Source organism: Brienomyrus brachyistius, unplaced genomic scaffold (genome assembly GCF_023856365.1).
Source record: "Brienomyrus brachyistius isolate T26 unplaced genomic scaffold, BBRACH_0.4 scaffold41, whole genome shotgun sequence".
Classification (NCBI taxonomy): domain Eukaryota; kingdom Metazoa; phylum Chordata; class Actinopteri; order Osteoglossiformes; family Mormyridae; genus Brienomyrus; species Brienomyrus brachyistius.
Window position 1 is genome coordinate 2277515 of NW_026042316.1, and position 16415 is coordinate 2293929.

General features: G+C 40.6%; 1 protein-coding gene and 1 long non-coding RNA gene across 5 annotated transcripts in view; one reads left to right on the forward strand and one right to left on the reverse strand.

Moving 5' to 3' along the window:
• LOC125722697 (serine/threonine-protein kinase PLK3-like) overlaps positions 1–16415 on the reverse strand; it is a 185800-nt gene that overhangs the window by 160134 nt on the left and 9251 nt on the right. The window lies entirely within an intron of this gene.
• Positions 1873–7019, forward strand: LOC125722732 (uncharacterized). Of its 2 annotated transcripts, none has more exons than XR_007386552.1 (4): positions 1873–2088; positions 2798–2863; positions 3353–3833; positions 4034–7019. It is a non-coding gene; the product is annotated as an uncharacterized LOC125722732 (long non-coding RNA). The 2 variants fall into 2 exon arrangements; XR_007386553.1 differs by having other exon boundaries at positions 3353–3394.

Below are 16415 nucleotides of genomic sequence, written 5' to 3' on the forward strand. Positions count from 1 at the left end.
GGGTCCTTATTGAGCTAGTATCGGAAAAATTCATCGCAGCGTCTTGAAGCACTTATGTAAGTCGCTCTGGCTAAGGGTGTCTGCCAAATACTGTAAATGTAAATGTTATAAGGAAAAGGCTTAAAGTGACTTAATGTACTGTAATAGATTTTCCTTGCCACTAGAGGGCGATATTTAAACCTCGGTAAACAACAGGTTAAGCTGCCACCACCTTTAATTATACCCCGGTCTTGTCCAGTAGGTCAGAATACTCCACTCAGAATCAGGGAAACTGAGGCGATAAGAATACTTTATTATTCAATTATTTCATTAATCAATGGGCTCACGTTGGATGCCTCGCAGCACACAATTCCCACGCATACACTAAGGGCATCTGCTAAAACAGTACAGCACACGTGAAATAAGGTAGGTTACGCTCTCAAAGCAATAAATCATTCCAGCTCATCACAGCACGGCACCAATAAGAAAGTCTACACAGCAATCAACATTGCAATCCTGACCAGGAAGATACACACGTGATAAAAGACAGAATTCCCATTAAATCCTCAGTCTCATTATCTCCAGGTGAGTGAATGTAGCAGTCTCCGTCAATTAACCCTACCCCCCCCCCCTTTCCAAAACAGAGTCTGTACTGGTACTTCATCAGTCTTCATCATATTACCAAAACAGCCACCAATAATCACCAAATTACTCACACATATATATGGTCATAAAGACTTTCACTTGACAAAAAATCTAAACCGAAATACTAGGAATATAGACTTTATACTCTTTTCCTTGCCTGTGCCATGTTATGCTATCACAGAAAAAACAAGACACAAGCAGGATACACCAAAAGCCAATGATAAAATAAAACCCTAAAACAAAGAGGTGAGACAGACCAAAGTCCAGCCTTGTTCCATGACTGGAAGGGTGTCAACTTTTAAGCTGCTCAACAACCCATTGAACTACATAGCAGGCCAGGGAATAAATCATAAATGACATCAGTTACATTCTCCATCCTGCCAATAATCTTGGGATCCGCTGTCTATTTTTAGCCGCCCGCTCCCGCGAGATTTCCGTTGGGGCCCACGGGATCCCAGCACCAATGCAGGGCATCCATATGCATAGCAAATTATTTTACAGTGCTATCTTGTATAATAGGACATAAACAGTGAATTTGACAGTTATCTTTTATTTTCACATATGAACACAACACACGGACATTAAGGGATTGTTTGCATTTGCAACCAACCCCTCTGCAAAACCAAGCTGGAAGGGGGTACTGCTTCATGTTCACATGAGCTAGCTGGCTAGTTACGATGGATTCAGAATGCACTGTACTACAGCTATAAATGACGTAACGTGATATAGTAAAACAATTACTAACCGGCAATGCACATTTGCATTACTTTACGACAACTTTACCTGTTACTTACCAGAGTCGCCTATATGTTAGCCGAATGACAGCAGGCAGAAGGCGGCGCGTTTTCAGTAAGATACCGGAGTTAAACTTATTTGCAGACACTTTTAACACAAACATTGGCAGCCATTAACTCATGGGTGGCAGTAAAGCTGAAATGACTCTTTCTGTGTTAAAAAAATGCAACACTGTCATTTTGATACTTTTTTTGTTTGTCTTTTACTTCCTCCCATTTGTCTGTCTCTGGTTATTGACGTTTAGGGGAATGCCAAACACATTAACGATGCATATTTTTCAAATAAAGACAGACAACACTAAAGAGATGAGAAAGACACAGTTGAATATGTAACATGCGTTTTATGCAGAAAAATAGTGTAGTTAAAACCATCTGGCATTTAAGAGGTTAAACTGAATTGGCTTGAGTGAAGCCACGCCCTCTCATAAGTGAAGAACAGGAGTATTCCGGTTTTTCCAGGTTGCCTGAAAAAATGTAGTCACGTAGTTTTCTTAGACGGTGAACAAGCTGTATTACAAAGAGCAAAAAGTTTTTTCTTTTGGAGATACACCGAAATATTAAAGAAATATTCAGAGAGCGAGACAACATTGGTTGTGATGGCTGAACGTTTTTTCCTGCTACTAGTCACCCATGAGGCACGGAGCAGCCGCGTGACACATTTTGACCAGAGGTACATTTTCCTTATTCGCTAAACGTGTGTGCAGTAAAGAGGCACAATTTAGTAATTTGGTTTAGAAATATGTATATTTTGAGTGTATTATATAATTCAATACATTTCGGTATTGAAGTGAATGTACAATTCTTTATGCTGTAAAAGAAAGGTAACTAATACTTATCTCTCCGGAGTACCTGTTAAAGAAAGGTTATTTGTTGATTAGCCCACTTAAAAAATAAATTGGTTTTCGTACTTGTTTGTAGATTTGCATTTTGTAAATTCCTTGTGTTTTAACATGTTTTAATACACGTCCTTTCTAGATATATATTTTAAAATATTGGTTGTTCATTTAGAATGGGAATGACAAACAGAATATTGGTTTAAAATAGTATAATTTTTATATTCACGAATGAAACATCAGCATAAAGTATCCAAATCCATGGTTAGGAAGGCATTTATGAGATGCACATGGATCAAGGAATTTACATTCTTGTACTTTCTTACATTTAATATATTTGAAACGCAACAAACTGGAAGAACTGAGGATGCGTACTAAGTAGGTCTGCTCTCTTCGGTATGTATTTTCAAATATGTATTTCTTACATATTTGAAAGTTCAAACAATAAATCAAATTAAAAAAAAAAAAAAATCCCTGTAATGATTAGACAGAGTGACTGATATAGTAAATATTGTAGTGTATTATAATACCTGTTTGCTTACGCAGGTCAGGTCCTTTTAGCGGGAACCTAAACTTCCTGGAGCTGCATTCGAATATCGTTGGATGTCGATGGTGAGTCACCCAAGGAAATAAACTGATTCTTGTGTTGACAACTCATATTCATTTAACTACCGGATTTGTGGTAGGACTGTTAAATTGTTTTATGCAGTGTACGTAACTAATTTGTATTTCATTTAAGTTGTTATATACTTACCCTTTCTTCACCTGAGTGGAGTTGGACTAAGAAGGGTAATCAAAAAACATATTGGAACTGGTGAACCTAAATCTAAAAACATCCCTAAGTCTAATCTACGGCCAATTACAATTTAATCTTGACGTAATTGGTTATTGATTCTAAATTTAGCTATGAAAGTCTAAACATACAGTAACTAAACCTAAAATAGGGTAAATCGGTTAAAGAGGAATTTAAATCTAGTTTTAATCAGAGAAACTAAGGGTATAAAACTGAAGCTCACAGATTCAGTTAATGTGTATTTTATGTTTGGTTGTGCATTTTATTTTCTGTGTATGTCTTTCCATTTTTCATCCCTATCCATAAAGCTGGAACTGGCGTGGACAGGAAGTTGGGGGAGGTACTCAATGGTAGGGCTTCACTGCACTTACTCAGTACTTCCTCTACAGCTCTCTGTGTAGAAAAATAGAGTTTTCAGTTACCATGGCATTCACAAGGTCCAAGGAGGACGACACTAATTCAGTATACCCCAGCTTTATCCATGCAAAACACCAAGACAAGCTTAAGCTACAGAATGGTAACAGAGATGGGACAGGACAAGGATTCACTATTGTGAATAGCACATCTTTACCTCAACCGCTTTGACCAACTCGACCAGGTCAATTTGGCGTGACTCCACAGGCTGGGGGATCTCAAGACTGCTCTGCTTTGCATCCTCCAGTAAAGGCTCAACTGCGAGAAAGCATGGATTTGCCAGGTCAAGCGTCTGAGCCTGAGGAACTGAGAGATGATCTACTAGTGTGATTTATGCTGATGGAATTTACCTCTGGATCGCTTCTTTTGTAGCAGGTACATGAACCAGTTGAAAATCTTCACAAATCGATTTACTGCTTTAAGCTGCGGCGCTTTATCACAGCTACTAGCTGGCAGTGTCTTTGGAGTGAAGCCCTAGGGTGTTGGTTTAACATGCATCAGTTAAGCAAACCAATCCCATACATCCATCCATCCATCCATCCATCCATCCATCTTTTGTTACTGTAATTTTATAGGAAGGGTAAATACCAGTGACCTCAGCAGACCAGCTAATCATCCACATCCCACCAGTTTGCAAGTGGACCAACCTTTGTGAAGAACTTGTGGCCACGGATATTCTGCGGTGACGGGCGATCCCGTGGGTCGATTTGAAATATTTTGCCCATCAGTTTCCCAGCTTCAATACCGAGGTTCTGGGGTAGAATAAATTTAGCTTCTTTGATGTTCTTTATCATTTCACAGCGATCGTCGTGATCGAATGGGATTTCCCCAACCAGAAGCTGGTACCTGTAGTAAGAAAGGCAGCAAAGGTGTTTGAGGTCTTTCACATTTGACATAAAAATGCTGTGCTTCCAAAAGAGCAATTCCTCTCAACTGTGTGCCAGTATTCATTTTTCTTTTCTATTTCAAGTAGAAAAAAAAAACATATTTATGTATGTTAGACGCATGTCTTCTTAAAATGTTAGACAGATTTTATTAGCCATGCTGATCTTTGGCTGGGAGGAGGGTTGATAGGGTATACGTACATGACACAGCCCAGTGCCCAGACTTCTGCTTCCGTTCCATGGCCCTCTCGTTTCCACACTTCTGGAGCCATGTAACATGGAGTACCACACACTTTTCTACAACACACACAAATGGAAAACGTTAAGCGCACATGTGCTTTAGCTTGCTGTATGAACAAATTTGAAAGCTTAGCCAGGAATTCTGCAAAAAACACCTACTTCTCCCTCGGCTCCAGCTTGACCGCCAGTCCAAAATCTCCAATTTTCAGTTCCATTTTGTCATTCACAAATAAATTTTCTGAAAGACAAATGAATTTGCATTAAGGATAGACTCAAATACTTTGCCAAACTGCAGACTTTACCAAATTGATAAATGAACACTACACAGAAATCCTACACTCGCAATGCCATGTGAAATGCCAGCATTATTAAACAGAGAATTGAGTAAAGCGTGAGTGCATGTACACATACCGAACTAGATGTCCCTATGGACATAACATATGTCCCTATGCCGGTGGATGTGTTTTATCCCCGATATCAGCTGTTGAATGTAGTAGCGCACTTCGGGGTCAATCAGAGTCCCGCGAGCTTTCAGGATGTCACCAAGTGTCTGGGCAGGGAGAAACAGGGGCAGCCTGATCCATCACAAAGTCTTTGCCTTACTAAGACGTCTACAAAAGTCAGGGACTCACCTGCCTACTGCACAACTCCATGAAAATATACATGAACAGATCGTCTTCAAAAGAATGGGAGAAGCCCACAACGTTCTTGTGCCGTGGTTTTTTTCAAAATCTCCACTTCTTGACACACCTGAGTGAAATATCAAACACACCATCTCATCAAGTACTGTAACAGGGAAATGCAGATAAACTGCAAAGAGGGATGACATTAAGCACAATCCATACCACATACCTCCTCCAGTCCCCAGGAATGTGGAGGTATGACCATCACAGCAAAGGTGTCACTACTTTCAAGGTCGGTCATCTTGTAGCACTTGCCACAAGCACCCTAAAGAACATGTCAATAAAGGGCATTTCTGACTGACCCTGTTCAAGCATCTCCTCTCCGCAGAAAAAAATCAACTGTAATCACTTTCAACAACAACTTTGTGGTGCACACCTGTCCCAAAAGCGGCCAAGACAGCTGGGCAATTTGAACTTGCTAGATGGATTACATCACCACATTGAAAATTCCATGGACGGAAAAAGAGGTGAACTTGCTAAGACATTGCAACAAAACACGGATAAAAACTTTCATTACAATCAACTTCATTGAAGAAAAAAAAACCCATCTCCGTTTTGTACACCAAACATTCAGTTTCGGTAATGCAGTAACACATGCTCAGGAATAAAGACTTTTATGTAGTGTGCAGTGACTATCACATCATATGTTACTGCGGCTCTTTAGGCACTCAGCTATCGGTCTCACTTTGTCATACAGAACAGGGATTCATTTCCTGGTGAAAAACTTCCTATGTGGTATGTGATACCTCAGCTCCAAGATGTGGAGCAGTTATCCATTACACCGTAAGGCTGGATATTTTTACAAATAAAGGTGGCAATGGTGTCGGTTATTGCCTTAGAACGAGCTGTTAGCTGGCAGGGTGTGAAAATTAGGGCGTTTATTTTTTTTTAAGAGTTTTGTGTTATTTGAAAGCATTGTGAAATGTAAAAAAAAAAACAGTAATGATATGATGAAAATGGGAATACTGACGTTGACAATGCCAATATAATATTTTTGTATGTTAAGGCATGTTTGTTCTCTGCTTTAAAGAAAGGGGGATGTGTTGATATGTAGTGCAGTACCTTTGGTGACCAGCAGAGAGACCTGGAGGGTTGGGAGGAGGTAAAGACAAGGGGTAGGGAGACCGACGGCACAGAGCAGGTTGTGGGTTTGCATGGAAGATGTTGGTGGTTAAATAAAAGTTCATTGTTCATGAAACAAGGTCTCTTCAATGACATATGAACAGCACAATGTATCTCTTCCTTCTCATGATAATCTGACTCGCCAAACATGCCTCCAGCTCGCGTGATGTGGCCGAGGGACTTGAGGAGAATTATACACTGACAGCAGTGGAGATGAGAGCGCACTTGAAATTATCAGGTAAGAGAGGGTTAATCGAGCAAAATGTACAATTATTGGTCAGAAAATGTCGGTCAAATTTCTAAATAATTATGGCGTACGAATAATGATATATCCGTAAATCGTATTTTACCGATTTAAAGATGTTCATTATTCATTGTATTGTCACGCCCCCCTCGGGAGAATGCAGCGGCAGCAGCCACACCTGAGTTACGTCAACTCCCTGTTTAGTTCTGCTTGGCGCTGCATTATATGCAAGGTACTGTTGAGGGTTTTCATAAGAAGTACAGGGCGGTCTTCCTCCTGTCTACCCCGATCCGGTCCATCCGCCTGCTTTGCTGCCATTCCATCCCATCCCATCCTGATCCTCCCGGACCTCTTCCTTGTACTTGTCCTGCGTCTCGCATGCCACCTGTAGAACTGGCTTTTGGACTCGATTGTACTTGCTGATTCCAGTTCTGTTTGCGTGTTCCCAACAATAAACCCCGTACAGTACGTTGCCTTCTGTGTCTCTACCAACCAGCATGTTGTGCAATACTGTAGTAGCTTGGATTCAACCATTAGATGGCAGTAGTAGCATATAGTTGGAGGGAAGTAGAAGAAGGCAAGAGAGGGAAGTTGAGTGTTTGTGCGTTGTTCCCGGAGCTGATAAGTTAATAAATATTGAACCTCTTGCCATCCCCAAATGTGTCTCGGCTGACTCTCAATATATCAAAAGTACATACCGTCTATTTATTTATGTCTGCCCTTCAAACCGCTAGATTCCTTCACTAAGCAGGAAGTTTGTCACGACAGCTGACACCAAATCTCCTGCTGAGCTGGTTCAGACAGAACTATCCTCAATTCACCACGAGGGGGCGCCAACGCAGCAGCTTAGTTCTATTGTTTCTCTTTTTCAAAGACAGTTTTTCTCTTCACAAAAGGACAACTTAACTAAATAATGCACTTTCATAGTAATTGTTTTTAATCCGTGTTAATGTTCTGAACAATGACTACTAAAGGTTCTGTAAGGTTGTCCCACATACTGTGGATTTTAAGTTTTTTATCAAGGTGTTAAAACGTACCATCTATTTTCTGCTGAAAGTTGCCAGTCCTGTGTTTTATGTCTAGCAATTTGTACAGTTTCTTCAGTATGGCACATAAACACATGCCATCATCTACAGTATGAGAATCTCCTCCAGAACTCTGCATTTCCTCAAGATTTTTTTTGTAATATTACATAGGTGCATCTCATGAACCTTAATTTGCCAAGCATGTATTGACTGGGCACAGTACAGTGGTGCCATTTCTGACAATGAAAGAACATCATGGACCCCTACTCCCCATTCCTTAACCCGATCGAGGGGCTCTGCTCAGCATGGAGTTAGAAGGCTTACGATCGCCAGCCACATGCTCAGATGACCCTGCTGGCTGACATGGATGCAGCATGTGAGGACATTACAGCAGATGCCTGCAGAGGCAGGTAAGACATTAGAAAAGATTCCTTTTTTTCTTATGTACAAATACATAAGTGCACATTAGGATGCTTTTTCACTATTACGTAAGTTCCCATGTGAACAGCCAATCAGATCAGCCTGATGTGTGTCTCTCTCTGTTTCCTCTCTGTTTCCTGCCCTTTCATCCCGACCACGACCATGATCTCTCACTTAGCAGCAGAGCAGTTTATTCTAAACAGTGGAACCGCAAAGATGTTCAGACTCTTTGGTCTTCTCATTTTCATTAGTAGGGTTCTATACTATTAAGTCATATTTTGTGGGGATTTTTATATATCCTGTACGATGTGATTAGTGTAATAAGTATTTGGCCATTTAATCTTCATCATATGTAATAGGTATTCTGATTATTATTATGATATTTATTTATTTATTTGTTTGTTTGTTTGTTTGTTTATTCATTTGTGTTTCTCTCTTTTTCCAGACACTTCACTGGCTGTGGATGTTGTTCAGCCCAGATACCTGATGAGGGTCCAGCATGGAGACAGTGTGACCCTGACATGCTTCCGTCCAGAAGATATTTCTTTTGCAGTTTGGTTTTAGCAAGCTGTTGGTCAGAAGCCCCAGCTCATCGCGAAAGCACTTCTCTATGTACCTGGTGAATTTTACAAGGAATATAAAAACATAAAACGTTACTCCTTACTGAATGCAGAGGGGAGTTTTAACCTCACTATTTCTAACGTGGAGCCGTCAGATTCTGCAGTGTATTATTGCGCTGCTCTGTTCTATAATGAAATCGCATTTGGAAATGGAACCTTTGTCATAATCACAGATAAATGAGATTCCAACTATTTTCATATTTGCTTTATTAAAGTGTCAATAATATTGTCCTTTGACAAACATTTTTGACAGTTGGGCTCTGTGTCAATATAAAATTAACCAACATAGTTGATGTAGATTGCGAGCATTGGTCCTTGAATGTTTTTCTATATACAGCATTAAACAAAAACATTTATAAAAGCTTTCCAATTAGAATTATAAACTTTTTATTATTATTACACGCATAAATAGCTGAAATATGTAAAAATAAGTATACAAGAATACAAATTAATAGGAGGCATTACGTATCATCTTGTGTGAAGTGGATTTAGTTATGTGTATACAGTTATGTGTTGGACCCCTCCTGATGTTACATTTATACATGAACATGCACTGCATCACATCATTATACAGTTTGTTACATTTATACATGAACATGTGCTGCATCACATTATTTCACAGTTTGTTACATTTTGCTTGCTGTCAGAAATCTTCAGCCATATGGAATCTTCAGATTTGGAAAAATGTTACACATTGCAGCCTCTTTCAAATAAATTAAAGGAAAATGTTTACATTTCAGTTTTGAGTTGATATATATATTACTGCGTAAAAGTCTTAGGCGACAAAGAAAATATATTCTTAAAATTTTTTAACTCAACAGTCAGTGTATATTGTCTCAGAAAGACATGCTATAATATAAGAGTCGGATATGCACCATTCAGAACTGGTTTGAGAATGGACCTTAAATTTCAATTAATTTTGTTCATCTGAAATAAAGTTGAATCGCTGTTGAAAACAGGATGCAGAATTACAATTCATTTTTGAATTTAAGGAAGCAGAATGAATACGTATTTGAATTCAAATAAATTCATATACATACAGTACATATAGCTACAATATAGCTTTTAGCTATACAGCCAAATATTTAAATATGAATTACACATAAGCACATTAACATTGTTGTGTATCACTATTATAATTTTATTCAGAATGAAATAATGCAACATTTGAAGTGTCACCTAAAACAATAATTATACTGTCATTTTGTGCACCATGGTGGATCTGCTCATAGGAAGAGCTGAGTGTCTCTCCTTAAAAGTCAGTGTTGGCTGCAGTGACTGCAGTTTCTAACCTAAGAAACGTCCCAAACACTTTTCCTGCATCAAAAGTCAAACTAGTGCCTATTCCTGCCATGAAAGCTTCACATAATGTCACCGATACCTGAGCCAACCATGTTTATCAGAGGATGCCAACCCTTTGGCTGCAGCTTTCTCTGCACAGGCTGAGAGAGTTTTCAGTGTAGCAGGAAAAGATTTCAGGCCAGAAGATTGCAGATTAAATCATGAAACCTTTGAAGATATTATGCTAATCAAATGTAATATAATAATAAATGTAATCATGTTTATTTGAATAAAGCATAATTGCATTTGCCATGATGTCTTGCTTTTTGCTGTAGTGCTATGGTAGAAAGGAAAAACTTACTTTTCAACACATAAGAAAATAAATAGTAGAAACCGCATGAAACCAAGTAATTCCTTTTGCGATGCACACTTCTTATTTAATGTTTAAAAAATAGACAAACAAAATGGTCAACATAAGCCAGAGGGATATTGATAGTCACGAAAATCATGAAAATATAAAATACACTTTACACACTTCATTTCTTTACATTGAAATTAATTAAATTCATCTACCTTCATGCACTAACATCAAACATATGATTATACAATTATAATGTTTGTTCTTATCATATAATGTTTGTTATTGTCATGCCCATGCAGGCGGAACCCACTGAATAGCCCGTCTCGATCACGCCCACATGGGCGGGACCAGCCAGGTGCTCCGTAGAACGCTTAATGACGGAATGGATTTAAGCACTGAGCTCCATCGGGACATTGCGAAGTATTGAGCCATGCTATTGAGCCATACCGAGCAATCTATTGTCTATCGTCTACCCGTTGCTTCCTACCTGTTCCGTCCGCCCAGTGTACTTACCTTGTCTGTTCCTCTTCCTCTTCCCAGATCCGTTCCCGAACCTGAACCTCCTGCCCCGCTGAGACCGGCTTCTCCTGTTACCCTTTCCCTGTGTTGTCGTGTCCCGTGTTTGTTCCTCTTTCGGCTTCGGACACATGCTTCTGCCCCTCGACCATTCTCCTCGCTTAGCCCCTTTCATCGCTACGTACTAGTGCTGCCAATAAAACTTCTGGCTGCGTGCAATTCTGGATCTCCGTTCCACTTCTTGGGCCAGTGTTACAGTTATCATATAATCTTTGTTAACATATAATGTTATCAATGAATATTAAAGCTGTTAAGGAATGTTAGGATATTAAGGTATACGAATTACATGGTGATTATGAATGTTATATGAATGCATTGTAAATGTATAATGTAGGTGCAGTTAATGTAAAGTGTTACTGAATATATACTAATAAATAGTTATTACAACAAAAAGAGACAAGAATGTCAACTATTCTCCAAGAAGTTACTTATTTTATGGATGGATAGAACAACATGACATCCATTCCAAAATATTTCTAAAATCGGCAAGAAATATTTTTCAGGATCTGTGTTTTCCATTGTGACTCTCAAAGCGCTGTCATCATGAACATTTTGCTTTTCGGGTAAAGACTCCAACAGCAAGACTGTGGTACAGCAGCCTGTGTCTGACACTGTGTCTGACACAGACTCTGTGAGCCTGCAGTGTACGATAGAGACTGGGAGCTGTGCAAGAGAACACAGTGTTTACTGGTTCAGACAGGGATCAGGAGAATCCCTTCCTGGAGTCATTTACAGCCACGGAAACAGGAGTGATGAGTGTGAGAAGAGCCCTGAGGCTTGATCTCCTACACGGAGCTGCGTCTACAGCCTCCCCAAGGGGAACCTCAGCCTCTCCGATGCTGGGACTTACTACTGCGCTGTGGCCATGTGTGGGGAGATGCTGTTTGGGAACGGCACACAGCCGGATATAGATGGTAACACCCAGTGTGGGGAGATGCTGTTTGGGAACGGCACACAGCTGGATATAGATGGTAACACCAAGTGTGGGGAGATGCTGTTTGGGAACAGCACACAGCTGGATATAGATGGTAACACCCAGTGAGGGGAGATGCTGTTTGGGAACGGCACACAGCTGGATATAGATGGTAACACCCAGTGTGGGAGATGCTGTTTGGGAACGGCACACAGCCGGATATAGATGGTAACACCCAGCGTTGGGAGATGCTGTTTGGGAACGGCACACAGCCGGATATAGATGGTAACACCCAGCGTGGGGAGATGCTGTTTGGGAACGGCACACAGCTGGATATAGATGGTAACACCCAGCGTGGGGAGTATATCTGCTTCTGTTTTGCTTTTTTTTTGCTATTTGGACGTGAATTTATTTCTTATACTATTTGAAGTAATGTAATTCCAATTTAAGTGTATATGCACTTACATTTAATTACATAATTGTTAATTTAATAATCTTGAATATATTAATAAATGTTAAAATGCTAAATATAAAAAAATGTGTTAAAAATGGATAACTTTCCAAGAAATCTACTTTAATTTATTATCGATTTGATCTTTAAGTGATGTAATGTAAGCAAATGGGAAATGTGTCTCTATATCATTATGCTGAAATCTATCTCTCTGTTACAGGCTTTCAGAAGCTGCTGGATCCTCTTCACTCTGGCTTGCTGATAGTTTTATCTTGCAGCATTATTCTGAACGTTGCTGTCATTTGTATAAGATGTAAACTGATCTGTACACACTGTGCAGGTACACTGCCCAGCTTTATGCACTCAGAAGAAGGACAAAATGTAGATTTTAACAAAGACTCATGTGCTTATAACAGAGTAGAATTGTTTAATACTAGATACAATTTTCGTATTGGAAAACCACTGGGTTACCCTCTAAAATCGCTTATTAAATCTTACCTTATGTATTTAAAGATTTTTGTAAGATCTTTGTGTTTTCTTATTAAATCTTTAGTATTTTGCTAAATATACTGAAATATACAACACATGTTGCAGTAAGTTGCATATAAATAACATTTATTAGTCTGCCTGGCCCTCCTGTCCCCTCCCCAGTGTGGCCCTAATGAGCCACTCCATTACTCGTTGTCCCATCGTTAGTTGTTGTATATGCCTGTCACTGTGCCTGTCACTGTGCCTGTCACTGTGCCTGTCACTGTGCTCATCTTCCCGCATCTTTCTCTGCCCCTGGGTCTTTCCCCTGCTTGTTCCCTGTTCTCCTGTTTGGATCCCTCGTGGTTGCATTTGGTTTTCCCAATAACTGTCAAAGTTTTGCCTAATAACGCCCCTCTCCGTTCACCTTACTCCAGTCCACAGGTTGTTCCTTTCCTTGTTGTGACACTTCAAATCTCTTGAAATATTTGTATAGCTTTTCTACTATACATAACATATCATACAGTACTAAACAACACATATCCAAACATACACTGAAATTGACAGAAAAATTTTTTACTAAGTGTTAATTTCCTCCCAAAATTAGGAATATTATCCTACCATTGAATTGTTATATTGTGTGAAATTATATATGTTAATTTATTATATATTTTAAACAGATCAGAAAAACAGTGATTTATCAAAAGTGGAATGGTCACATAAGCAGGTATGGTATCAAAATCAGCAAAAAAATTCCAACTGACTTCCATCCTGGGATCAGCATTTAAGAGCAATTTGTACATGTAAGTGATAGCAAACCGAATTGATCCATCCAATTCTGCCATCTTTGTCTCCACAGTGCCATGACGAGGACACACTGAATTACGCTGCCCTGAACCTTAAGAAGCCAAAACCCAGGAGACAGAAGAAAGACGGGAATAATGACACTCTGTATTCTGACCTCCGCTACAGAGATTATGAATAAAGATGCTTCTCATTCATGTCAGTCACACAAAGTGTTCAGGGTGTAGCTTTAATAATGTTCAGAAGGAGGGCAGGGGAGCCAGTGCTTCTGAGACTGAATCATGGGATTTTACGGAGCCCGATCCTCGTGTGTGCCACGCCCCCCTGATTATCCACATGTGCTTCCCTGATTGTACCCAGCTGTACCCTGTTGTCTTGTCTATTTCAGTCCCAGTCTTGAAAAGTGACATACAGCTGTAAGCTGTTTTGGTTTGTTTGTCTGCTGAGTGCTTCTCTGCAGTGCTGCAGATGTTTCCACTGGTTAGATGCAGCTCAGGAAGACTGACCCACTGACTGCACTGTGTTGAGCTCACTTTGCAAAGAGTAAAAACCACACAGAGAGAACAATACCTGCTTCATTTAAGACCCTGTTTGATCTCTACCTCACCCAGGTCACGCTTTGAAGTAGCCCTAGATATCCAAACAAGATACCATTTTCATTGACGCAGTACACCTTTGACACATGAGTACTACACACAACAGACCCTGTACATTGAATATAGAATGTATAGCTTTCACAACAGAGCACACCATTTATATTATTTATATATTGTTCCCATTTCTAATGGCATGCTTTTGTCTAAAAAAAAAATAAAAAAATCTGCGTGTTGAAAAACTCCATTCATCTATCTTCCAACATATATGATGGTCAGGGAGAAGTACTGATAGGGATCTAATATTTATAAACATGTAATATTGGCCAGCAATAATGACCATGATTGACACATACTGATATTATCGTGTCCTGCAGGATGGGGCTGGCCAGTTAGTAACAATTAGCACCTATCTCCAATAGGGCATCTCTCTCCCCTAGGATTGTCTGTTCTCCGTGTCCTGAGGAGGCTTATGTCCACGTACATCACAGCATGAGGTCTCCCCCATTACCCACCCCACACACAGGACATGGACCCAGCAATAAGGTCTCCCCCATTACTCACCCCACACACAGCGCATGGACCCAGCATGAGGTCTCCCCCATTACCCACCCCACACACAGGACATGGACCCAGCATGAGGTCTCCCCCATTACCCACCCCACACACAGGACATGGACCCAGCAATAAGGTCTCCCCCATTACTCACCCCACACACAGCGCATGGACCCAGCATGAGGTCTCCCCCATTACCCACCCCACACACAGGACATGGACCCAGCAATAAGGTCTCCCCCATTACTCACCCCACACACAGCGCATGGACCCAGCATGAGGTCTCCCCCATTACCCACCCCACACACAGGACATGGACCCAGCATGAGGTCTCCCCCATTACTCACCCCACACACAGCGCATAGACCCAGCATGAGGTCTCCCCCATTACCCACCCCACACACAGCGCATGGACCCAGCATGAGGTCTCCCCCATTACCCACCCCACGCACAGCACATGGGCCCAGCATGAGGTCTCCCCCATTACCCACCCCACACACAGCACATCGACCCAGCATGAAGTCTCCCCCATTACTCACCCCACACACAGCACATCGACCCAGCATGAGGTCTCCCCCATTACTCACCCCACACACAGCACATGGACCCAGCATGAGGTCTCCCCCATTACTTACCCCACACACAGCGCATAGACCCAGCATGAGGTCTCCCCCATTACCCACCCCACGCACAGCACATGGGCCCAGCATGAGGTTGTCCACGCGATCTCCCCTTTACTGTTCGAGCAGAGCACACGCACATCAAGAAGTGTCAAGGCATTAAGTGCATTCAAACAACTTCTCAGGACAGTTATAGGCTTGTCAGAACTCGCCCTCTAGTGGTTTGGACACATACATCCAAGTTTTTAATAGAGTAAAAGGACCTCCAATAGAAGAAACAAACGTGTAAGATCAAACAAAAACCGCTTGTTAAATTCCAAAAAAGACAAAACACACATTTTCCCATAAAAATGACTGTCATGCTGTGTTTTTCATCTCCAGAGTTTTTGAAGAAAACCACTGAATGAAAAGTTACCCTCGTTTGAAAGCTTGATCTCCTATGTATACGAATCAATCACTGTCATTCTTCGTTGTCAAGTATTTTTAAAATTTTTGAAATATACGCTCTGCTTCCCTGCAAGCATATCAATTTTTACATACTGAACCTTTGCCCATGGTTATGTTTCACTATAATAAACTTTTTGTATGAACATCAAATTACAGTGTCACTTGTTTTGTCCAATAGAGGTGTGTCTAAGGTTTGAGAAATGGTATGGGATGTGCTGATTCGCCATTGTTAATCGCACTGGGGACAGAAACGCGCAAATGCTTCTCTGCCGGCGCAGTATCTGTGGGAGTGTCTCCAGTTCGCATTGCACAGATAATCTCGGTGAGTTTTCCCAATTATTTTCGCACAACATTTTTGAGTGAAGAAAAATGGCTCGGAAGACGTTTATGTTTGAGGAAGCACAGAAGAAGATTTTGAAAGTGAGGCATCCATCGCTGACTCCGTTGATTCGATGGAGGTGGACGCTTTTTTGCACGGAGAGGATGCAACATTTTGCTCTTTAATTCTATAGATTTTTATAATTCCGTGATTCAGCAATTCATAATTAACATTTGCTTTGGTGACAATTGTATTGTGGTACATTGGGAAAAGTTACGCATCGCCTTTGTCGGGCTTTGTTTGGGCAAAGTTACGTGGGGCATTACTCAGG